This window comes from Aedes aegypti, chromosome 3 (genome assembly GCF_002204515.2).
Source record: "Aedes aegypti strain LVP_AGWG chromosome 3, AaegL5.0 Primary Assembly, whole genome shotgun sequence".
Taxonomy (NCBI): Eukaryota; Metazoa; Arthropoda; class Insecta; order Diptera; family Culicidae; genus Aedes; species Aedes aegypti.
The window spans coordinates 246,297,118-246,324,228 of NC_035109.1; the positions used below are offsets into that span (position 1 = coordinate 246,297,118).

Below are 27,111 nucleotides of genomic sequence, written 5' to 3' on the forward strand. Positions count from 1 at the left end.
GGTAGTAAAGAAGAACCAAGGTCGTAATTTATCTATAATTGAACTAGAAAAGTTACAGGTATTCAAAATCATGAAGATTGAGCCGTCGCATACCTAGTTTTTGTACAAAAACAGAAATGTCCCACAATACGGGTATCTCCATTGGCTATTCTTGAATTATTTCGGTGGTCCCGAGGAGCCAGTGCTTATTCAGCTATACAGTACTGACCTGATTTTTTCAGCCCCCGATTTTATCAACCTATTATAAATTCGTTAAAACATTGTTTTCGTCATGTAAACGTAAACGTGGTGTTGCATTGAAACTGATGATGATGACAATGCCCCCTCCCCTCTGGACGATGGAAAATATGTACTTCGGGAATTAATCTTGTGTTTAAATTCTCCAGCACTCGTTTTTACCTGTCTGTAAAATTTTTGAAGTAATTCTATAAAAAATCTTCATAACACTTCTGTATGGGGCCCAGATAGCCGTAGCGGTAAACGCGCAGCTATTCAGCATGACCATGCTGAGGGTCGTGGGTTCGAATCCCGCTGGTCGAGGATCTTTTCGTAAAGGAAATTTTCTTGATTCCCAGGACATAGAGTATCTTCGTACCTGCAACACGATATGCAAAAATGGTCAATCGGCAAAGAAAGCTCTCGGTTAATAACTGTGGAAGTGCTCATAAGAACACTAATCTGAGAAGCAGGCGTTGTCCCAGTTGGGACGTAACGCCACAAAGAAGAAGATGAATTTTAAACTACATTTTAGGAAAATTTATGTGGAAAACTCCGGATGGAACATTCTTTGAATTATACTTCGAGGCAATTATTGCTGCTATTTTAAAGAAGTATCTAAAAATGTCGGTGCTTTGGGATAAATTCTTAAATAATTTAACGGTCGTGTATAACTAGGAATTCAGGTTGGTCCCTTTTGTCTTACTGGCCATAACAAAATTGTTGATCAAACGGACCACAACGAATCGGATCTTCAGATTTTTTCCAATAATTTTTTCTCAACGAATCAAAATGGTCCCGTTACTCAACACTAAAACCAGACGCATTTTGAACTTCATCTGACTTAGGTGAAAAAATTGGATGGATATCTTACATAGTTTTTTCACGTTTTGTGTTTCATGCAAATAGGGTGCAGTGGTAGTGTGTAATGATCGATTAGGGGCTGTCCATTAATTACGTAAGGTTTTATGGGGGAGGGGGTGTCTAAAATTTCTTACGCGTCATACAATTTATTTTTAATTTTCGTACAAAAAATCTTACCATGGGTGGAGGGGGGGTTGAAAAACCCCGAAAATTGTCTTACGTAATTAATGGATCGCCCCTTAGGAGTGAAAATCGTGAATGAAATTTTAAGAACCGATTCAAAATTTGAATTACGGAATCAAAAAAAAAAAAATGACCCGATTTTGTCAGGTTTCCCATTTTGTCAGCCAAAAATTCATCGAGGGGCTGACAAAATCGGGTCTTTACTGTAATTGAATAAGAAGAGTCACAGGTATTCAAAATCATAAAGAATGAGCCGTCGCATGCCTAGTTTTGGCACAAAAAATTAAAAATCCCACAATACGGGTATCTCGAGTCGTCATTCCTGGGTTATTTCGGTGGGCCAGAAGAACCAAAGCGGGCATTCATCAATAATTGAACGAGAAAAGTCACAGGAACTCAAAATCATGAAGAATGAGTCGTCGCATGCCTAGTTTTTGTACAAAAACTAAAATGTTCCACAATACGGGTACCTCCGGTGGCCATTCTTTGGTTATTTCGGAGGGCCAGAAGAACCAAAGTGGTCATTAATCAATAATTGAACTAGAAGAGTCACATGTATCCAAAATCATGAAGAATGAGCCGTCGCATGCCTAATTTTGGTACAAAAACTGAATTGACACACAAAACGGGTATCTTCGGTGGCCATTCCTTGGTTATTTCGGTGGGCCAGAAGAACCAAAGTGGTCATTCATCAATAATTGAATTAGAAAAGTCACAGGGATTCAAAATCATGAAGATTGAGTCGTCGCATGCCTAGTTTTGGTACAAAAACTAAAATGTTCCACAATACGGGTATCTCCGGTGGCCATTCCGGGGTTATTTCGGTGGGCCAGAAGAACCAAAGTAGTCATTTATCAATAATTGAACTAGAAAAGTCACAAGTATTTAAAATCATGAAGAATGAGCCGTCGCATGCCTAGTTTTGGTACAAAAACTAAAATGTTCCACAATACGGGCACCTCCGGTGGCCATTCCTGGGTTATTTCGGTGGGCCAGAAGAACCAAAGTGGTCATTCATCAATAATTGAACTAGAAGAGTCACAGGTATTCAAAATCATGAAGATTGAGTCGTCGCATGCCTAGTTTTGGTACAAAAACTAAAATGTTCCACAATACGGGTATCTCCGGTGGCCATTCCTTGGTTTTTTCGGTGGGCCAGTAGAACCAAAGTAGTCATTTATCAATAATTGAACTAGAAAAGTCACAAGTATTTAAAATCATGAAGAATGAGTCGTCGCATGCCTAGTTTTGGTACAAAAACTAAAATGTTCCACAATACGGGTATCTCCGTTGGCCATTCCTTGGTTTTTTCGGTGGGCCAGTAGAACCAAAGTGGTCATTCATCAATTATTGAACTAGCAGAGTCACAGGGATTTAAAATCATGAAGATTGAGTCGTCGCATGCCTACTTTTGGTGCTAAAACTTAGTGATCCCATATTACGGGTTTCCCGGTGGCCATTCCGGTGCTCCAAAAGGACCAGAATAACCATCCATTCATTCTTTTGGCAAAATACATCCAAACATAAAAAATCGTAAAGAATTAGACACAATTCATTTGGATTTGGGGTTCAAATCTTAGTAATTTAATCGAATTGTCCAGATTGGCCACCTCCCGGGACTCCAGGAACCGGTTCCGAATGGACCATACTGGACTAATTTTTTCAGGGAATGTGCGCCGGTAATTGGTTCCTTATTACAGAAAAAAATTATGCCAAAATATCCATCAACCGAATAATACCGATGTGAATTACATATACAGAACTGCGATGAGAACTTACTTTTCGGATGTTCCGGGTTTCCGGAACCAAGTATGAATAACTAAGTGATTTGAGAATCTCTATTCCTAGTCCTCGTGAATACCTATTCAACAATATGAGAACGGTTCAGATTGCTTGTTTAGTTACGAAACTACAGGTCGTCAAAGTAAGGGTCTCTAAAGGGATTTTTTTCAGATGTAGCAGGTTCCCGGTGGCCACAGTGACCAAATCCGGATCTCCGGGAGGGTTTTTGAAACTAGACATGTGTGCCCTTCATTTACGCCCAACAGAACTAAATTCGGTCAACACACTGATTTTTGCGAGCTGTTTGAATTTTCGGGTCGAAAACGACCCTAAGTCACAATTTGTAACTTTTTTTATGGAAGCCCCCCTAGGGGTCATTCAAAACTTTTGTTTCCGCAAAAACAAAATTTCCCACAAAAAAATAATTGTCAGAAAGTTTCAATTTGCTAGGTTATTTCAATCAAAAGTTACATTGATTTGAATTTTGAAATGGGTCGAAAAAGACCCAAGGTCCTTACTAAGGTTAAGAGAAGTTCTGAGCCATCCTGGAGTACAGGTCTTTAGTCTATCTACATAATAAGTGACATAGTGGAATGATGTATTACGTGCTCCTACTAATTCAATGAAGCAATAAATCTGAATAGAGTTCGTTGAGAAACATGTTTTGTACAATTTGGGTTATCCAAAAACTTCCTGAAATATAGGTCATCAAATCTACCAGCATGAATTCTAACTTATTGAAGAATATTGTTCAGTCGTGTCTCCTATTTAACGCATTTCTATAACATGCATTCCTACTACGCGCACTCCTATAAGACATACTAGGACAAGAGCGTTATAGGAGACCACGACTTATGGGATTTCATCAATTTAGGGGGATGTTGAATATCGGCGACGCTAGTGTGCATGGAACTTTTGTTTTACGGAAGTTGTTCAGTGGCTCAAGAGCTATAATTATTCAAGGCACTAGTTTCGAGATTTTGTTACTAGGCGGCGCTAGTGAACATGAAACTTTCATTTGTGGATATGTGATAGCCCTTGAGCTACTGAACAACTTTGCGGAAAACGCCATCTTTTTAAGGATCCGCAGATATCCTCAAAACAATATTTTAACGGTTACTAGCGCCACCTGGTGGCAAAATCTCGAAACTCTTGCCTTGAATAATGCTAGCCCTTGAGCTAATGAATGACTTTGCCGAAGATGCCATAAGCGTTACCTGGTGGCGGAATCTTGAATATTTTTGCTAAAATAATAATTCGCTTTGAGCTAATGAATAACTGTGCATAAAACGCCAACTTTCTAAGTTGTCAGGATCCTGAGATATCCGCAAAACAAAAGTTTCATGGTCACTAGCGCCGCCTGGATGCAAAATCTAGAATCTCTTGGCTAGAATAATGATAGCTGTAGCTCTTGAGCTACTGAACAACTTTGCCAAATACCATATCTTTCTAAGTGGTCAAGATCCTGAGATATACGAATATCAAAAGTTTCATGCTAACTAGCGTCGTCTGGTGGCAAAATCTTTTATATCTTGGCTTGAATAATTATAGCCGTTGAGCTACTGAACAACTTTGTCGAAGACGTCATCTTTCTAAGTGGTCAGGATCCTGAGATATCCGCAGAACAAAAGTTCCATGCAAACTGGCACCGCTTAGTGGCGTAATTCCGCATCTGAATGAACACCGCATGTCAGTCCTTAAGTTACTGAAGAACTTTGTCGAAGAAATCAACTTTACAAATCTCTTAAAATATGATTTCCTACAACGCCTCCCAACCATACATACTGTAATAAGTACATACCCCGAAATTTTGAGGAATAGAATTGCGATTTCTGGGGATAAACAGAAATTCTAAATTATTCAAGAATGGCCAGAAAGATAGGTCATGAGATCTGCAAGATCTACCAGCATAATAACTGATTGTTTGGTAAGTAGACGAATAATATTAGGCTGGATGAATTGTTCTGTTCAACGGGCACTCTTCTTCGATTCAAAGAAAACACCCTACAAACATTTTAATGTTGGTTCCCCACATTCGGAGAAACGACATTCTGGGAAAAGTAGCACAATCACTACGATGATTCTGAACGCAATTGTTAATATCCTTACGTTTTATTATGCCGACAAAAATTTGGCGTCTAATCTTCTATTGGTTCAATCATAAATTTTGCCTTCTTTTAACAATAGGCTGTTCTTTATATTTATACTGTTTTTTATTATGGTTTGAAGAATGAGTTTTTACTATGGGATAATAAGTTTGAACTTACATTACAGTACTAGCGTGTTTGGAACATATCTCAAAATTTCTCCATAGTAATTTCCATATTGTCTCTGGGCCACCTTTAAATCCCCACCTAGAAAGCTGAAAATTTCACAAAACACCATTTTTATGGTAAGGATGTTAAGGAACGACTGTGCTACGTTTCCCCGAATGTCGGTTCTCCGAACGCCAGTTCCCCGAATGACCCGTTTCCCCGAAAAGTGTAGCAGTTCAAATAGGAGCTATAATAGTTTTCAGTGGCAGGATGGTGAATTAGAAAAAACGATAAGCAACCAAAGAAGGAGGTATTTAGTTGTTTTAGGTTAGACACATGTTGCTAAAAGTTCTGAGGACGGTAAAACTAATAAGAACCGCCAATAAAATAAAGAAAGGTGCATATCAGATGACTAATACGTTCACCCCCCTGAATGTTTAAATTATGGCAAATATGAGTGCCAAAACTTTTCGGGGAAGGGAACTATTCGGGGAAACGAGATATTCGGGGAACTGGCATTCAGGGAACTGGCGTTCGGGGAAACGACATTCGGGGAACCGACATTCGGAGAAAAATAGCACAACCTTAAGGAACATATGGGAGATTCAATTCTTAAACATTTTTAAATTTTGAACAGCCCTACTGCTCATATAGCACTGTGCTAAGAAGCAAACTTTGTCGAAATAAGTTAGAATCATTTTAATCAACTAGTGAACTCGGCTAACTTCCACTTGCCTTCAAGTAGGCTTTGAAAAATGCCATTGAATCTCCTCTACAGTTTTCTCCCGTTTGCTGATTTTCCCGGAGATTTTCCTACACTTTTTCTTCAAACAAACACATCGGAGTCTTGTACGAATACAACTGCGAAAAAAATATTCAAATCCATTCTCAAACCAATTCGTGACATACAAACGCCACCCCAATTTAATTTATGTAGAAGATAGAAGATAGATTAACTATCTCAAAACAATTGGGTCCTTCTTACGAACGATTTGAAGGTTAGGAGAGAGTGAGGAGACATACTCCCTTTTTTATGTAGCTGCAACTTGGCAGGAAATTACATTTTGACGAAATTTCCGCACATACTTTCTGGTCAATATAGTTTCTATGATGATAAACTACGATATAGCTCTTAAATGCTGTTATGGTATTCAATACTTCGTTTTTTCTAATTATATGTCTTATGAATTATTAATCAAACACGGAGACACTTGTTTTTAACAAATGTTGCTTGTTTTGAACACTTGTAGTCAGGCTTGGGAACCTTGACCACTATTTACAACAGTTCATCGATTCTGCCAGTCAAACAAAACAAAAGTAATAAAAATCGAATGAAAATCAATTCATGCACATAACGCAAGTAATGTCACGTGAACACCATTTAATCTGATTGAACATAAAGCATTTCCAATGAAAATGAATATTTAGTGCATAGAAAACTGTGGCCCTTTTTTCATATTTGTCAGGAAAGATCGAAGGTGCACAACAAAAGGAAACTACCGATTTTCTCGAAGCCTGCCTTGATTGTTGTTGGCAAGCTGGAGTTATCTTGCAGTTCAAAATAACGTTGTCTTATATTTCGTGTGTAGTATCGGTGCCTCCCTCCCAGGTGGTAAATGTTTGCCACAGTACATTTCCCATCCCTGCTTGTAGTAAAGATTATTGCATTCGGAAAAATGTAATAAAAATATGTTTTAATATTCTTTAAGCCTTGGAAGAAATGCTCCTGTTCAAAATCTGAGATTGGACAGAATTGTTAAAAAATAATACTATTTATGAAATTGTACAGAAATGTTATGACTCTAACAAAAAAAAAAAAAATTGCTTCTCTTGGCTAAAATAAATACATCAAATTGTTCTGCTGGTAGTAGTACGTATTTGTAAAGAATTTACCATTTAAATTATCACTCTTTTAGATCCATTGTCTCATCCAACGACTGTACAAAATAACAACCTTTTTTAAATTGACTTTATCATGTAAAGATGCTTAATACAATATACGGGTGTGTTATTAAAATGTGTTTAATTGTTGCCAACCGAAGCAGAAACTTTTCGCATTCACCGTTATCCTTGAAAACGACGAGCAGCTGCCCGTTTTAAGTGCGCATGCCATTAATAAACTTTTCTTACACAATACTTTCAACATAACACCTATTTATGATGCAACATTGAAGCACTTCCCCCTTCTTCTTTTCTTTCAGGTACGTACATCCCGAAGTACATCAAGACACGCTATGCAATATGAGACTCATCCAACAATGTAAGATATTGGTAATTTCAACCCAATGTTTAAAGGCGCGTGTCTGCAGAATGCGATTAAATATCACCCACTCCGGTCAATATTTGCTTCACGAAGTTATCAGATGAGCTTCTTTCGTCGGTGGTAATGGCCAGAGAAAGCAATTTGGTTAATCCTTGGTAATTTTGTTTTATAGAACGTAAGTCCTCCAAAGTCCCGATCAAAAGTTGTGTTTGCAAATGGCATGTGCACATAATACATCACTGTAAACAGCGAACAGGAAGAAGCGTACAACACATACAAATAAAGGGGCGAAAGATGGTCAGTGCATGGTTGGTGCAGTTTTATCAAAAAGTTTCATCTGTCCCTCTTATTTTGTTTGCTTCCATTCATGGAACATGTTCCCATGGCTGATATAACGAGCTCAGTGTGGAACTAGCACATTTCCACATTAAATTTTTATCGCGTAGTTATAGTTTCGTTGTGTGGATGAATGAGATAGACCGACTGCAGGGAATGCATTAGTTTTGTGCGGTTCAGCTTTGCTGACTAAGTTTCAGTCATAGTATGAAAATAAATATTTGCACATGTTCCCACGTGTTTGCTCTCGGAAGAGTTTGCGTAAGCTCCAGGCAGTGACAAGCAAGGATATTTGGTCTGAGATAGTTTTTTAATGAAGATTTACTTTAAGCATACAAGCTGTAATGTAGTTCGGTTAATAATATATTATTTGTGCCTCTCAACGACGAATGCTTGATAATTTTCAAAAAGGCTTAAAGTTAGGGTTCAGCAAAGTTTTGTTTTCAAACTTTTTTGATTCTCAATTCAGAAAAATGTTTTATGATTTCTATTAGAAGATCCTGCCATATAATTTTCAAAGCAGGATCACGAGTTCGTTGAAATTACTTTCTCCTCATTCCAGCCGGCTCGTAAATAATATAAAGTGTAGTTGATTGGATTAAGAATCGCGTCATGGAGAATTTGAAATGTATCTGGGACCAGAATCAAAATCGGCCTGAGTAACCAGTGGCTACAAAGATGACTAGAGTTGGGTAAATCGAATCGTAGAAGGGTTTCTTGTAAAGGAAAAACAAATAAGATCATCAGGGTATTGAATTGAGAAATATCCTGAAGAGCACTCATCAAATAAAATTCTACAATCAGATTGCTTTGCAATTATTCCATGAGCGATGCTTTGCATTAAAGTCACCAAGGATAAATTATTTTGACTTATTATGAGTCAATTTACGCAAGTCACTTTGAAGCAAATTAACTTGCTGCCCAGTGCATTGAAAAGGCAAACAGACAGCTATGAAAGTATATTTACCATGTTGTGTTTCAACAGAAACACCCAGACTTTCAAAAACATTGTTTTCAAATGTAGAAAAAAAATCGATGTTTTACACGCCAATGCACTATGGGCCAGGGACGCAATCTGGCGGGACAAAATTAATAACTCGGTAACGAAGCGTTTCCGGTTGTTGGTGTCTTCGGCAAAGTTGTTTGTAACAACGAGGACCATCTACTGACATAAACGGATAGTTCGTAAATCGTCCGCATAGGTGGCGCCACAATCTAACTTTTTACTGTGACGTTCTAGAGGCTTGGCATGTTTGGCAAAGTTGTTTATTTTGATAAAATAAACAACTCTCTCGAAGACGTCAAAATTCCACAGCCTACTGTTTTCGAGTTATTGGCAAAATTAGAGGAAATAAGTGAAAAAACGATTTTTTTTTCACCAAATTTGACATTTTTCCAAGGAACCATGTCATGTAATATTTTTTGCTGATAAATATATAACAAACGCAAGCTCTGGTGGAAAAAAAATAATAATACGACGCATAAAAATTAAGAAATTATGAAAAATCTTGAATGATAGAGCAATTTTTGAACCTTAATATCTCCAAAAGCGCAAAAAAACGCAAGCTCAAATTTTCAGGCAACGTAGAACAATACTTGATGAAACGGATGTCAAAATTTCAGAGAGGTATATTTTGGTGTTTTTGAGATATTTCATTTTTTTTATAGTGATCGTATTACTCCAATACAGTTAAATTTCCTTGAGTCAATCTGAAGGGACGATCGACTTTTAGAAATAACGAGTCGTGGAACAAAAACTTTCAGAAAACTATTTAAAAAAGCCATCATAGTAGCCATGAAATTCAGTTTAGGAGCAGTTCCTTGAGTTGATATTGAGTAATGTAGATGAAAGTGTAGATTAAAACTGGGTACATATTTGCTTTTCTTCAATAATTCAAATGATATGGTATGCCATGAAAAACTTGATCATGTGTCAGTTAATTGTTATCATCATGGTTCGAGGTGAGCAATTTTTTTTGTGAATGTGTTACTCTCAATACGGAAAATCAAATTTTAAGCATATTCATGTCGATACCTCTGAATACTAAAATTTCAGAGCGCACTAACTCTTGTCCGAAGCTTCTAGAATTGTTTTAAAGAATTTTTTAAAGAGCGTTGATCTTTGGATGTTTCGAAGCAGAGAATGTAGATCGAAGGTATCAATTTGGAGATTATCCTTCGATTTTGAGAACTGTTAGGTTGTTTTACCTTAAATATATGTTAAATCACCGAATTTGCTTAAATTTTGAGCTTCCGAAAAACTGGAACAACGAATTCTAGATGAAATCTGAAGCCAGCTTGTACTGTGAGCAGATATAATAATTTCATGAAATAATAAAATATATTTTTCCGCTAATTTAAAAAAAACACTTAAATGTTTGCCACGAAAATATTAATCCCGCAATGAAAATAAAATTTTAAAATATTTAAAAATCTCAAAAACACCAAAATATACCTCTCTGAAATTTTGACATTCGTTTCATCAAGTATTGTTTTATGTTGCTTCAAAATTTGAGCTTGCGATTTTTTGCGCTTTTGGAGATATTAAGGTTCAAAAATTGCTCTATTTTTCAAGGTTTTTCATTATTCCTCAATTTTTATGCGCCGTACTATTAAAAATTTTCCACCAGAGCTTGTGTTTGTTATATATTTATCAGCAAAAAATATTATGTGACATAATTATTTGGAAAAATGTCAAATTTGGTGAAAAAAATCGTTTTTTCACTTATTTTCTCTAATTTTGCCAATAACTCGAAAACAGTAGGCTATGGAGGTTTGACGTCTTCGTTAGAGTTGTTTGTTTTATTAATATGAACAACTTTGCCGAACATGCCAAGCCTCTAGAACGTCACAGTAAAAAGTTAGATTGTGGCGCCACCTATGCGGACGATTTACGAACTATCCGTTTATGTCAGTAGATGGTCCTTGTTGTTACAAACAACTTTGCCGAAGACACCAACAACCGGAAACGCTTCGTTACCGAGTTATTAATTTTGTCCCGCCAGATTGCGTCCCTGGCCCATAGTGCAATGATAATAGCAACTCCACCACATGCTCCAATCAGCCGATCATTACGATAAACAAAAAAGTTTGGATCGCATTTGAGTTTGAATTCAGGTTTCAAATAAGTTTCAGTAACAACAGCTATATGTATGTTATTAGCTGTTAGAACATTATACAACCTAACGTTATGAAGAACGAGCATTCTAACTTGACATATTTGAAAATGTGTTCAAACCCATTAGGTTATTCTAGTAAAACAGAAATCTTTCGGCCGGAAGCGAGAATACAAAACATTAATAACTTCCGTGAAATCGAAAAACAAAGTAGCCGAAACGTGCGATTTGTCCTAATTTCCTACAATCTTCTAACTAAATTGCACCATCTAACAACGTTCTGTCTGCTGTGTGTCATAATGCTCGCGATGATTATGATTCATCGCTTCACGACACTGCGTCATCATCACCGCCGTCTTCCTGATTGCCCGGTTGATCTCTTCTTCGTTACTCTCGTTGAATCGTTGATGCTACGACCACCGGTGTTTCGTCTGTTTTGGTTCATTTCGGTCCTACTTCAGCCTCAATGGCATTTGTTTTGGTCTCTCTGCTCAGGTCTGAATTGGGAAGTAGCTTATCTCGATTATCGGACTCTGTGAAGTGAAAATGAATTTATGAGAGCGCACTCCGGAGAGTGAGTCTCAAAACGATAAGTTCCAATGTTTTGAGAAGCAAAACGCGAGTCTCTCTCGTGGCAACATATCGGTGAGCATAAGTGCAACGCTAGAATAACAACAACAGCTCACCGATCAAAGCCGGGTGCAGTTTTATGCTTCGTGGGAGTGTTCGGTCGCGATGAGGTGCGCGCGATGGGTGGCAAATGCGGTAAGTGATGAAGATAAGGGTTCATTCGTGTTGAGGGTATGCGATATGCACCAAGGTATTTATATCAAGGTAATACAATCTAAGTAGTCAGTGGATCCGGGGAGTGTTAAACAGCGGGGAGCTGGAAAATGACAGCTGGCGAGTCGGTCAGCCGGCGCATTTCGTCCATGTGATTTCACTTCTAGCGGTTTCCATGGGATTGTTTATTGTTGATCGTGTAGCGTCTTGAGTGAGTAGAAAATTTCATACTGGAAACTTCGTGATATTGGCACAAATTTAATTTTAGTTTTACTGCTTTCAGGATACCGCTTTGATTCAAGGCAACAATAAAAGAGTGCTTTCAGTTGAAAATGAGCATTGTTTAAAATCTATGCGCCGATCAATTAGTACCAACCCCGAGGACAGCCTGCAATGCGTTTGAGGATGGTTTCGTACAGAGTTGCATTATTCTCCACCGGAAGCGACCAGCTGAAATGGTCAGGCTTTTTTTGTGATCTCCAAATGTAAGAAGGATGTGGTTTGGAGTTTTGCTAAATAGAACAAGATTGTTAATAAGTTAACAACGTAAATCAGAACTGATAAGGATAACATGAGAAGAAGCGTTTGAAAATCAAATGATTTTGAGGGAGACGTTTCATGGATTCCATGGCTTGCTGACTTGATCATGCAAAACAAACTTGCCAGCTGCCAACTATTTTTTCAACATGGCGGAATACTTTGATTGACGGATTGATCTATCTCCCTTCTAGATACCTTGGTCATAGCACTCATAGCGATACGAAACATTCAATCTCAGAAATACTACGTTAAACGCCTATATCTGAGCAATTCCTTGTGAATTTCTACATGTCCAGGTCCGTCCCACTCGGGCTCAGATTGGGTACCACTTCTAGTACTGCATTTGGTCCCTCGGTAGTGCAAAAGGTACCCATCTGATTGCTATTTTAATTAAATCTAGGTTTATAACTAATTACACAAATTATGTCACGCTAAATTTAGACTTCTTCAACAACCCCCCCCCTCCTTTGTCACGTTTTTTGTATGAGTCCTTCGAAAATTGTGTAAGGCTCCTAGAGCGTGACGTAATTTGTGCATGGCCCCTAATAGTTTTTGAATGTCTTCTAATGCACTATTTCACTAATTTGACGTTTGAGCGGTGCCCAATTCACTCGTTGCCATGGTCACGTAAATAACACGGCACCGCTCAAACGTCAAATAGTGAACTCGTGCATCGGTCCATACACGCAGTATTGCTTGGAACTATTTCGAATAAAACTCTTCTAGATTCCGAGAAAATATGGTGGGGTCAAGTTTACGCGGGCATAAAATCTACCCTACCACTCTAGTGGAAGCACTGGGAATTTGATGAGATCTTCTCTGTATGAAAGTAATATTCATGATTATTTTTTTATTCTAGGGCTTCCTAACGCTAGGGAGCTGTGACAAGTTCTCAGGGAACCCGCGATGTTTTTGAGAATAAGTGTTGTTTTTTTTTGATAGATGAATAAATGTGAGGAATCTTTTGCCTGACTTTTTTTCATGAGCATCATAACCGAGTTGTAAAATTTTGATCTTTCATGTATTTCTAACCTTCTGTCTGTACGAAAAAAAAGTTACGTTGACCTCAAATTCAAATCGTGATAACTTCGCCAAATTTGAACGGATTTTTGCAGTTCTAGAAAGCAAATCAAGAGTAATTTTCATGAAAATAGAACGTTGTCTGTGCCTTGCGATCATATTGACCCTAAATTCAAATCGCTATAACTTCAAACTTAAAAAAATACAAAAGGATTTTTGGTTTTTCTTCAGTATTGGAAATTGATTTTAATTGAGTTTTATTAAAACAAAGTATTATTATGAAAATTTCAGGAGATCGCAGCAGTCTGTGAACGCGGATGAACGTTAAAAAAGTGTAGCAAAAAAATACTAACTTTCAAAATACTCAGTATCTTCAGATATAGAACGTCATAACAAATATATGAGCTCCATTTAGTAATATTTTCTAAGCTAACGCCATCATGCGGAGAAATTCCCAACTATGCTGTCCATAACTGAATATTTGTAACAATCGACAAAAGTATTGAGTAAATTTAATACCAAGTGTGGATTTTATGCTGCCCATAACTGAATATTTGTAACAATCGACAAAAGTATTGAGTAAATTTAATACCAAGTGTGGATTTTATGGCAGTATTTTTGCTAAAAATAACCAAGAATTCAAAAGTACTTATTTGAGGTTGAATTTTTGTACAACTCATATCACATACTGGGTGAATAGTCAGAAAATAATTCTGATAGAAATTTCATTGCTACTGCATTGCGAGGCCCATGTATAATCTCAGTGTGACTGTTACGCGGTTACAATTACTAATGTGACAAAACAACCTGGCATTTTTATATAACTCTACTTTTACAAAATGCATGCATATTTCAAGTATGTGTTATTGTACGCAAACATTACTCTCCACAATAGCATTCTTTTCTTCTAATACACCATCTTGATTGGATCATGATTTTCAATTTTCTTACTTTGTGTGGTATTGGGTGCTTTCCGGTACTGGGGGATCTACCCCTATATAGAAAAAAAATCTCTTCCTCGTAATTTGAAATTGATCTTTTTCGATAAAAATCATTTGTTTGAATGTTTTAGTACTACTCTCTAGGAAAATGTTTGATAGGTCTCACTTATCCCGGATATGAAGATATTATGGGGTAAATTAGACCATAGACATTTTCATACAAAATACCTGTTTATCGTGAGCAGCTTGTAATAATACTTATAAGTGTAGCTTACCAAATGGTAATTCAATTTATAACACACATATGTTGAGCGAGCCAATGCAAGACATGAAACGTGTCACAATGTATCATGCAAGTTGAAAAAGGTCCTAAATTGACAACAGTTACATGGAGCACATGCTACTAAAAATAACAATATTTTTGTACTAAATACATTTTTTCATTTTTCTAAAAGAATACCTCTTTAAAAAACTTTTCCTTAATGAGCAATGGCGGAAGGTCCCACTTACCCCGGATTTTTACTTGCCCCGGATTACCTTAAAGCGAGTTGACTGAGGTGACAAAAGCCGGCTTGCTTCCATTTGAGATTTGCTAACCGCATATTGATTGTAGGTAAAATGGCTAGTACTATTATCAATTATTAAATAAATTAAATTAAATCAATCTGCATGTTTGCGACAAAATGCTTCTCTCGACAACAATCGGGCTTAACGCAAAACTTTGTTTCCATAATATTGAGATTCAACCGAATGTCCTTTCGGCGAAATGTCGGTTCGACCAAATGTCATATGCTTTCTATTGCAATTAAACATTTTCGACCAAATGATCATTCGACGATATGTCCGTTTGGCCCAACGTAAGGAAGGGAATAGCTATTATGTTTATGAGTCCACACGGGTAAAAATGCGGCACTCGAAATAAGGAGAATGAGTCATGATTTCGGGAGGAAAGTGTGTTTTCATGTTATGAAAATACACCATGACCAAAAGTCATGAAATCATGAAGCATTTTACCGTAACGCCGGCTGTACGTTACGTTTTCAATTTAAAGCGAAGAAAAATGTCAGCTGGAATCCTCATATCATGAAGCATGTATGCTGGAACCATGAATAAAATTCATGGAAACATAAGCACTATTCATGGATTTAGTCATCTGTCTTTTATGATTCCTATTTTTGATACGAAAAGTGGCACTTTAGGTCATGAAATCATGAAGCAGGATCTGATATCATGAACACAGTTCATGAAAACATAAGCACAAGCACTATTCATGTATTGAGATGGCTGTCATTTATGATTCCGATTTTGGTGCTGAAAAGTGGAAAGTTGAGTCATGAAGTCATGAAGCAGGATCCCTGAATCATGAACTCATTGCATGAAAACTGAACATTATACGTCAGTTTAGATCCCAGTTTAGATTTGCTATTGGTAAACAATTGAAATGAAAATTAAAATCGTTGCGACTTTTGTGCCGGTAGTTTCGTAGTAAACCGCGAACACATTCCACAATAGTCAACCTAACGAGTGCCAAATCTTTAGCAGGAACGCGAACATTCAGTGGTTAGGTTTTAACGTAAAATATTGTTTAGAACATCAATTGATTTGACAAATGGTCCCTGGGCTCAAAAAATTCTGGTGGATTGCATGAGTAATGGAATACTCCTTAACAACACTGTGAATGTGGGAAGTGAACTGGAACATCCGGCTGCCGAAGGCTTTTTGTGAGCTGCTCTGCTATAGGACATAGGGAAGGCATCACATCCGAACAGTTAAAATCGCCGACGAGTTTTTGGTGCGAAATCTTCGCTCAAAGTCAAACATTGCCCGGTTCTGCAAAATCAAGAGGAAGGCTTGTAAGTATATTTTGGAACATCCAATAGCTCCGGCAGATTGATTGTGTCGTGACACAATGTGGGAACTTACGTAAATCTCGCCAAGAATGTCATCGATACGATGGCAAGGTTCCAAAGAGCAGTGTCTTCAATTTAAACTTTTACAAAAACAATTTTTTTTTATAATTTCACTAGAAAAAATCACCGATCGCCATGAGACGCGTTGACTAAGATGAAGAAAGTGACAGTTAGATTTGTGTAACGCCCTGAGCATACAAATTCTTGCATAATACTCACGATTTCATGACTTTTAGTCATGATATCATGGAACATAAAATTGTATGAATTCATGACTTTTTGTTCATGAATCCGGCAACCGATTTTTTTCCGTGCATGAACATTTTCCGAGATTATTGGCCATATGTAGCTAGACAGTCCGATCCCAAAAAGTGTGTAGATATCTTTCAAAACAATGTCATTTAGTTATAGTTGACTTACAATAAAATATAGGTGACAGAAAGCTTGTGGAAAATTTTGGATTCTTCATGTATTTTTAGTCAAATAGGGTCAAATGGGGCAGTATCGTTGTATACACTGACAAAATAGGATCCAAAAATAGTTCGCAATTGTATCGCACACCCTTAATTCGTGAATGTGAATGACCATGGGGCCGGTTCCATGCCTTTTGTATGCGCGGCGCACATGGAGCACGCTGAGAATTTGAGGTTTGAGCGCGAAGAGGGTGATGCGAATGCGAGCGCGGCGCGTATAGACGACTGAACGGACACAACATGCATGCGATCACAAGAAAAGAAGGAAGAAAAATTGAAATTTGATTCAGCTGTGCGGCGAGGCGGCACTTGCGATGCGATGCGGCATGAGAGTTTGTTTTAGTACATCGTGAGCTTTTGACAAGTGAACAACACCAGCACCAAAACATATTGGGTCGAAAAGTAAGCGCGCGCGTGTTTATTGTGGTCTGTCCGCGAGGAGTTACTCTGTAAAGCAGTTTCCGGAAGGACGCCCCTCTGGAGTGCGACGTGAAGTGAGCCTACGCAAACACGAGCGCACGCGAAAGGGAAATTTTCTCGGAGTTCTCGAGAAGTACAAACGCTGTGCTCCCGTGTTGTGTATTGTTGGTTGACGAAACAGACCTTGGGAGCTACGGAGGGCCTGTATTGACCCATTGAGTACACACGCGATTGTAGCTCGTTGAAGTTTTCGTTGGATTTTCAGTGTCAGTGCTCGCGATTTATTGCCCGGGTTCGATTTACTGTGCCAATCAGCATAAAAAGTGCGCACTACGGTATTCAAAGTTGGTTTCAATTGTGAGACGACCTGCGAATTCAGTGTAGCTAGCAGTGAATAGTGAAAAAAAAAGGTTCATCAGCCGAAGAAAAAGTGAGTTTCTCCAACGAATGAAATCGAAAATGCTAAATGATTAGAGAGATCTATTTATAAACGTAAATACTGCGTTGAACCTCTTCGCGTTGAGGAGAAGAAACGAATAACGAAGATCTCGCCAGTGCGTTGAATTATTGTTGTTTGGAAAGGAGCTGCCAATAAAATAAGCAGTACGAAGAATTCACCAGGATTACTCATCATCCATAGCTGCTGAGACGTGCAAGAGAGGCTACCCGCCCATCTCATTGGATTACTACTGTTGGAAGATTATCAATGCAATTTTCCCCTCTTCTGTAGGCCTTTTTTTTCGATGCAGAGAAAATTCAATCAAACACAATTGTTTTGTCTTCCATAGTGGGGCAAAACGAGGTATTTCAAATTTAATTAGTGCTTCCATATGTTGGGTTTTCCCTTTTGCAGGTTCCATTATACATCGTCGTGGCTGGGTCGTCGTGGGAGCTGGGTCGAGGGTTGAATTAGACATTCCCTCCCCATCCTGGCCGATGATTAAAAACGCTGCTGAAATTAACCTTGGTTTTTATATTCAAAAAATACATCTAGCGCATAAAGAATTTTAAGATTCCAATCAACAATCAGTCTTTCATAAACGATTTTCGAAGAATTCTTCAAGGAATCCCTCTATCTGAGATTTTACTGTGCTCTACATGTTTTGCCTTCAGAAAGTTTCTTCAATAACTCTCGAGTTTGAGGTATTTTTAAGAACACCTTTAATAATGAATTGTGAAGCTCTGTTTTTTTATTATTTTGCACATACCTATACATTTTGGACCTCAAAGTGTATATTTTGACCCCCGACATTTATTATCGATTGGCGACATAGTCCACGATACTGGTTGTATAATATACTTGCCCATATCCGGATTTGGGGGGTGCCAAGGAGCCAAATGCCCCGTGTCCTCCGATTAGAGGGCCCCCCCGAGGATCCAAAATTAAGAATTACTTCTTTTATTTGAAACGCAATATTTTCTTTTTAAACATATAATTCTATAGATGAAGTCAACATTCGATTATAAGAGTAGATTTTTTTTCTTTTCCTATTATCTGAGTCTCACAGTATGGTCTAGTCAAGGTGGATGGTGGGCATCAAAAATAGCCATTTTTAGCGTTATGAAAATTGTGAATGGCCCATTAGTAAAATCAATCGATTGTAAAAAAATAATGTTTTTTAATTATTAAATGATTTATATCACGAGCCAATTGTCAAAAAAGTTCAAGTAAAAGTATTGAAAATATGAAGGAATTTGATCAATTGGAACTAAAAAACTCATGATAATGAAACCGATGTCCAAATCACTAGAAAGGACTCTCTGTCAATTTAAAAAGGATTTATAACAGATAGGGTGCCGGTACCAATGGTTGTAATGTACCAGTAGATTGGACTATGGAATAAAACGACCATTTTTCGATAAAAACGACATGTGCTATTTTTGGTGGATAGATAGTCTTTAGTTTAGTCGATTTTCCAAATTTCAACTTTTTATTTTATCAAAAAGTCATATAAATAATAAAGTTTATACAAAAAATTTGCTCCTTTGCACCAATAGCGGCCGCAATGTGGTATTAAAGCACATTGGTCGTGTTCCAGTAGTGGATCAACGGATGGAAGCAGTTTTTAAAATGGATGTACAGTTGTGTTCAAAATAATAGTAGTGAAAGCCGATTTTCATACAAAATGCTCAACTTTGGCATGCTGTAACTTTGTTTTCATATGAGCAATCGGCATGAAATTTTGGCAGTGAACTACAAATATGCTCAAATTCATTATCACAATATTTGAAAATTTTCACACTACCGGCTAAAAAGTTAAGCACCAGGTGAAATCGCTCAAAATAGTATAACTTTTGCTCGTGATTTAAAAATTCAATAAAAATTAGGATCATTCTATATACGATTTAGGAAAACGTGTTTATTATCATATCAACAAGTCATTTTGTTCTTTTTGACTAGATAAAGAACAAATAGAAGAGTGAAAAGATGCAATTTTGTAAATGAAGGGGGTGAATGCTTAAAAAAGGCTTTGAAATTTTCCAGCAATTTTTAACTCCATACAAAAAGCCAAAAAAAAAACTAGTCGATCTTCTACGAATTATTATATGTTTCCCATTGGATGGAAAAATCATCTATTGGGAAGCTTGAAAACAAACGGAATTTTTGAAATGTATATAGCCAACAATCGACCATAATGTCAAAACACCCTTTGCATTTGGAGGTGTCATATCTTTGGAACGAACATCTCATTAAAAGCTCAAATTCAATACGTTAGTTTGTAGAATTCCAAATCGTGCTTAATTTTATATTCATGAGATCTGACCTGGGTCTTCTAAAGCCTAAATCCGGCACTGTGCTTGTCGATTAACAATGAAAAACCGAAAAAAATTCTACGCTTTTGATCCACAAATTAGAAAAAAAAATTTTTGTTTACATTTGAAAAATTTCTGACGGCTTCAATTTCTGTGTGTAACGTATTGTAACGGTTGCATGTATGAACCGATTAAATCCAGTTAATTTCAGATAAAATGAATACAATGTTTATGTACAAACGGTTGATGCAAGTGCGGAATAGCCCTTTCTTTCCAAATTGAGGTGGTCTTTCGATTTAAACTGGGAAATTTGTTGGAATAGAGGTACATTTGTACGTAAAGGTCCAAAATATAGTGGTTACCCTATACAAGGAAGGTCATGAGGATTCCTTGAATAGGGCCCTAGGTTTTTTGATTAAGTCTTGATTTTATTCAATAATACGATAGAGCGTGTTCTTGTTACAACTTTGGCAAATTTTCCCACTAAAATATCGACTATATCAAATTTAAACTTCAATCTAAAAAATAGGTCCGAATTTGAACCTTGATATTTTTGTTTTTGTTTGATTTTCGATTTGTCAACAAAAACGCCACAGGGGTTTCACTTGTTTTTACTGGTGCTGTTTCTATCTGCCATTTCGGAAAGGCCATGAAAAACCAAATACACCTAAAATTTGACTCAATCCTCCAAGAACTCTTTTGAAGGTTCTTTCCGAAGTACCGTAATTTTGGGTAAAATTGAACAATTTTAACGGTTTTCATGATCTGTTTCTCATAATGTTTTCACTGCCAAACAACTGAATTCAGGAAAACAAGTACGATAGTGAACATCATTTACTTATGTACTGTAGTATTCTAACAACTGTTATTTCGGTGGTAAAAATCATCTCTAAAATTAAAAAAAAAATTGGGGATTCCATTTAGGGGTGAAATTGATCGTCTGTTAATGCGATTACCTACATCATAATTTGAACTCCCTGAATCCGAATACGCCTTTTTAATTCTTAACAATGCAATATTACTAGTAATAAGGCTGATACAAATATTAATTTTCTTTTATGTCCGAGACCACTTGGACGGTACGAGGGGGGGATAAAAATAAATAAGGAACAAAAAAATAAAAATGAAAAAAAAAAAGTTATTTTTCGAATTTTTATTTTTAACGATAGTTGTTAAGCTTTTTCCAATCGTCATCTGGATCATTATTTTACCTGGGTTTAACTCTAAAAATTAAAAAAACCTAACTGATTGTCAAAAAAATGATGAATTTTCCTTCAAAATTTTCGGATTTTTGAAAGGGGGGGGGTGACATAAAAGAAAATTAATATTTGTATCAGCCTAATTAGTAATTAGATATTAAGAATACCGCTAAAACGCCTAAATGTAGGCAATTTTTACAGGAATTTCCTAATATCTAACACAAATTCGATTATCTATCTATATAAATAAAAATGGAATGATGTTTGTATGTCACGAAATGGCTTGAGAACGGGGGATTGGACTTACATGATTCTTTCACTGTTGAATTCGTCCAGAGCTCCGACGTGTTTGTGCGAAATAAAAGTTTAGGAAAGTCTTCATTATAGTGGGGAAAACGGGAGTAAACTAATCTGACATTATCTACACGGGACTTGCATAGCGGTTTTCAATAGCCTACTTGATGGCAAGACGAAGTTTGCCGGGACCACTAGTTTTAACTAAAAGAAAAAAAATCTTACGAATTTTATGATGAAATCTGTTTAATGGATATTTTTTTATCTACGCAATTCGACAATAGTTATGACAGACAAGTTTTATTTATGTAAGGTCACATCGATAATAGTGCTCTATTAGTAAGAAATAAAATCGTGTGACATGGTTATCAATTCCGCCCACCGATAAATTTCACTCGAATTCACGGTTCCTTCAATTTACCCTCTGACGCATTACAGAAGTTTTCCAGAATTCAATCAAACAATTCCTTCTTAAATTCCATCAAATATTACTCCAGGAATTCTACCAGTATATGCCTTAATAGTTTTTGAAAACTATCCTAGGAATTTCTCTCAGAATGCTTCTGGGCTTCCTTTGGGCTTACATTGCCTACGGAATACCTCAGGCTATGTAAGGTATTTCTTTATGAATTCTATACAAAATTCTATAGCCATTACTGCAGGAATTTTTTCTAGGAATTCTCTTGGACTTCACTAGCGATTTTTCCAAGAATTTATTTTTGGAATTCTCCACCGAGTACCCTTGAAAACTTATTCAAAAGTTCCTCAAAAATTCTTACAACAATATTTAATATTTTGTCGGCAAATAATACAGGAAAGCAAGAAGCACTTTTTCAGATATTTTTTCAAGTGTTATGAATCAGTTTTCGCCTGAAATTATAACGAACTTTATCTAGAGCATATTGTATAGCTTTCCCTTGTATAATGTCGGCGTTTTTCCTTTTGATGTTTACGTGAAATTTAGAGCATGATTTATCAATTTGTTCTGTGATCTAATCGACCAAGCATGCAATATATGACTTTCAATGTAATTTCAGATATAATTTGAAATTGCACGAACAAATTTAGATTAAATCTATTTTTCCAATAGCTCTCAGTCTCCATACAAAATTATTTGTTTCTCTTATATGGCAAAATACAAAACTTTTCGAAACATTGAAAAAATAACTTTTAAGTATCCAAAGTTTTATGAACCTTGTTGATAATAATTGCTATACAGATGAAGTTTGAATTCTGTGGAAAATTAAGTGAATAAATTTCCATACAAGCTGGCAAACTTGAATGCAAGGTGACTGAAATAGTCAAATATTGTATTTGTAACTGTCAATTTCTCTAAAACTAGACGTGTTAAGATATTTTTGATAACGGCAATGGATTTAGCCATGTTAATTACGTAAATAGCGGTATTTTGGTGCTTGAGACAAAAACGTATTCCGCAGTGTTATTCAAACAGAAATTACGATCACAGCAAATTTGGACTTATGGATAGTCAATTTTCGTAATACTGCAGATCAGTTTGCTTTACAGTGCACTAAAGGGCAAATGGGCATCTATAAAACCTTAAACTTTAAGCTGTAATTCAACAGAAACACCAAACATCTCAACATCTTTAGTTTTAAATCACGAAAAAAGTTGATGTTTGTCCGCTATGATAACAACTCCATTGCATGCTCCAACCAGTAGATCATTACTATAAATGGAGAAGCTTAGAACTGTTTTCATTTTAGATCTAGATTTCAAATTTCATCCATGAATACTCTAAAAATTATTACACAATTTTTCGGGACTTCATCCAATTCTTTCTTCAGGTTTACTTTCATTCTTCCATTGATACTACTGAGAACAAACTATTTATCTACAGAAGCCAAGGGAAATTTCTGTGCATATTACTTTTAAGATTACACATACTACCAGAAATGTTTTAAGTCAAATTTAGGCTAAATAATTAGAGGACCTCCTGAAAGACTTCTTAAGTTATTTTAGGAGAAATTCCTAAGAAACTTCTAAAAGAATTTCTGTTTAATTTTTATGTGGGAAGTTCTGGATGAACTTTTTAAGAAATTTCTTGAATTATGCTATAAAGAAGCTTTTCTCACTCCTGGGTAAATTATGGTTATCATTTTGAAGAAGTTTCTGAAGAAATCCTTAGATAAATTTTGATATGAATATCTGCAGAACTTAGGAACATTCTTAGAATAGTTTCTGCTGTTAATTTTGAATAAAATCTCAGAAGAAATGCCCGAACAGATTTCTGGAGGACATTATAGAAAATAGAGGTTTTTCAGAGACATTTTTCCCAGGATACATTTTGTTGACACTTCAGTAGTCGCACTGCAGCATTTTCTACAGCACTGAGAAAAGAATCTTGTCGTTTACAGCATCAGCGTGGTACTTCTTACGGTGGCAAACCACGCGACGGCTGTAAGATTAAGCTCCAGAGAAATTTCAGAGAAAAGAGATCAATGAAGAAATCTTTTATGGAATTTGTTGAATATTCATGGAAGGGTCCAATGACAATAACCAAAAGTAATGTCTGAAAATAACACGAGAAAATGGTTGATCAAGTTTGGAAAAGAAGTAAAGAACTATCTACGAGTTAAAATTTACATAAAGACAAGAAATTATAATTGGATTAAAAACTTTACTTGATTCTTGAAAAAAAAAACTTGGTGTTCACTTAGGAATTCAGAGTGATTTTTGCAATAGAATTGAATAGACAATCCTAGATAAGTGGTTAGTGGAATTCATATAAAGATAACTAAAAAAACTAAAAACTAAAAAAAAGCCTTGTGGTTTGAGAGTAGTACACCTGATAGAACACATTGAAGAATTTCTGGTAGAATTCTATGTTTTTAATATTCAAAAGACTGAGTGATACCTGGAGGAGTTCGAGAGTTATTTATGGATGAATTACCAATGGAATCTCTCTGAGAGATTTACTGGCCCAGTATCTAATACATTGTATCAAGACGCGTTCTGGATTCCACTTTACTCACTTATTCAAAAATAAGGGCAAGTATTCTTCATAGTTTAACGTTTCATACAAAAAGTGTGCAGAGGCTGTGTTTAATCTCCATTTTGACGTGAAATTCGTGAATGATCTTTTGAGATCGCTTGACCCCTCTCCCCTGATGGAGATTCTTGCTACGCCTATGCAGTTAGACAATCTTTTTCCCGATATAATCTAATTGGTTATCTATTAAGCTTGGACGATCAATAAAAATCCCACACTCACGCATACGTACAATGTAAAAGCATCCGAGTCGACAGCGTTAGTTGGTTGATGTCATTTCATTTGGTACGCACCACAGCAGTAGTGCATTGACTGATTGTGGAGGGCGAGTGATGAGGGTCTTCTGTTTATTATTGCTCCCACAGTAGCGAGCTGGATGACGACGAACAACGATGATGATGGTGATGAGGTGGTTGAATCAATTTCCTTCCGGTTTTGATAGAGCTCACGAAACCACAACAATGCCGAGAGTGACGAGCTAGGATTTTCATATGGAAGTGATGGTGGACTCTTTCCAATTAGTGAGGGGTTTATGCGATGTTTGCAGCAGCATATGGGAACCATAAAGGAAATTAAATTGGAGATTTATTGGTTGCGATATAGTGGTGTGTCATATTTGCCATCTACCAGGACCTACCCCGATGATTCGGGCGTTTTCTAGTTTGTTTGTCCTGGGGTATTGTGTGGAGTGAATCTAAGATTGATGGTTTTATGTGATTATCAATCTTTTGGGCGATGATGTAATAGCCCGTTTCCATTGCGATTATGGTTAGATAGAACATTCAGGATGACTATCCAGCTCTATTCGTCCTGTGCCAAATTTCAGTTCGCAATCGATATAGCATTATGATTTTGGTCTTCGTAAGGTCAATGTTGTAAATGCTAGTTTCAGGGTGATTTATATGGGAAAAAACGTTTTGTTCTATTTTTAGGTTACATTATTCAAATTACTTAGAGTCCTTAAATGCTTTTATTTTCTTTTCTGCGTTATCTACCTGGGAATCGTTTAATCGAGAACTGCAACACTCGCTTTGAATATTGCAACATCCCCAAAAGTTTGGAATTACCGGTAGGCGTAGCTTCTGATGTAAAGATACTAAACTCAAAACGAGTATTGTAATACCTGATTAAGTAAATTCACACTTTGAGCGTGTGGTTTGTATGTCAATAATTGATTAAAAGAATACATAACAAGTATAACTTATCTCATTTTTCTTTTTCTTTTAAAATCTAACAAGTTCAACAATAAAGAATCATATTGCTTCAAAATTGTAAGAACATCTCTAGGAATCAACAGGATTCTGCACCAGGGTTCACTAGAAGTCTCCAGGGCCATTTAGAATCCTCATGACTTAACCGAAAATCTCCGGATCCACGAAGAACCCTAGTTTCTCACCATATATCTGAGAGTTTCACAAGGATTCCTATGATTCCACTAGAAATCCTGGAAGTCCACTAGAAATCCACGTATTACACTCAGAATATTCATGATCTCGCTAGGAGGCTTCAGGATCATGTAAAGAATCCACAGGATCATGATAGGAATGCCCATATTTCGCTGGGATTCTGTTGAAAATGTTAATGATTTCGTTGGCAACTCTTCGGAGTCTATTGAGATTCTCCGTTATTGTTGCATAAATAATTATTTTGGCCTCCTTTCAATGGTGCGGTCCAAATTATCCGGTATCGATTTTTATGTAGGCACTACCATATTGCAAACGTTTTTCATTCTGTATCTTTTTTACAACCGTGCTCGGACAACTATATCGCTGCAAATAGAAACACAAGCATCCGAACGTAATCCGAGTGGCGAAAAACCTGCAAAGCATTATTGCTGGGATGACACATGGAAGAAACCAGAAACGACTTCTGACGTATACGATTGGATTAACCGGTCCGAGATCGGGCTCCACATATCATCTTTCTTGCCAGCATCTTAGTCCCAAACTGTCCGGTTGGTATACCGAAATGCATTTTCGCTGTCTTGTTCGAACGAAACAGAAAATAAATTTCCAACAAATATCCTTTCGTTTGGTTTAAATGGCCCAAAGGGGCCATTGGACTAGCCGGTCACACATAACGTGTGTCTCATCTTATTAAATTTGATATCGTTCTGCACGGATGAGTATTTTGCCTTCCCATTTCTATCGTTCAACTGTTTCGCACGCTAAGAAATATTCACGCATTTTGTCAATACTTCTGAATCAGCTTTTCTTTGTACATAAAATGTGGCTCAGATGTTTGTCCAGTAAAGTTATACAGTTCACGTGATTTCTAAGTTAACCACTTTTCCGTGAATGTTTATAACCGTGCTGGAAATGCAGAGAATCAAGCATTGGAACGTATAAAAATTCGTATAGGGCAAAGTGGTCGAAAATGGCTCACTATACATTTTTATGAAATAAAATGTTTTTAAAGTACTTTCATGGCATAAAATATTTAAATTTTATTTGAATTACGATAATACATACAAAGAGGGAGACTCCCAGTACAGAACAGCACCCAATGCTGAACACCGTCGAAAAATTTAGAAATCATGGTCCAATCAAGATGTTGTATCAGAAGAAAAAGAAGCTGTTATGGAGAGTAATGTTTGTATATAACAACACATCCTTGAAATATGCACGCCTCGTTAAAAAAAAAACAGAAATGTTTGAAAACCGATAAAAAATGACGTATCGTCTTAAATTTGAAATTAATTAATGATAAATTTGAATATGAAAAAATAATTTGGATCACGCAAGTATAA

At 36.6% G+C, this 27,111-nt stretch overlaps 1 protein-coding gene across 3 annotated transcripts in view; it reads left to right on the forward strand.

Annotated features, from left to right (window-relative positions):
• LOC5565233 (focal adhesion kinase 1) overlaps positions 1 to 27,111 on the forward strand; it is a 322,375-nt gene that overhangs the window by 28,242 nt on the left and 267,022 nt on the right. For 2 of the 3 annotated variants that reach the window (XM_021849314.1, XM_021849315.1), the window contains exon 1: positions 17,029 to 17,532. The exons of the other annotated variant lie outside the window; for it this stretch is intronic. The gene's annotated coding sequence lies outside the window, so the exon portion shown is untranslated. Of the gene's footprint in view, positions 1 to 17,028; positions 17,533 to 27,111 lie in introns of those variants that run through there. 3 annotated transcript variants of the gene reach the window in all.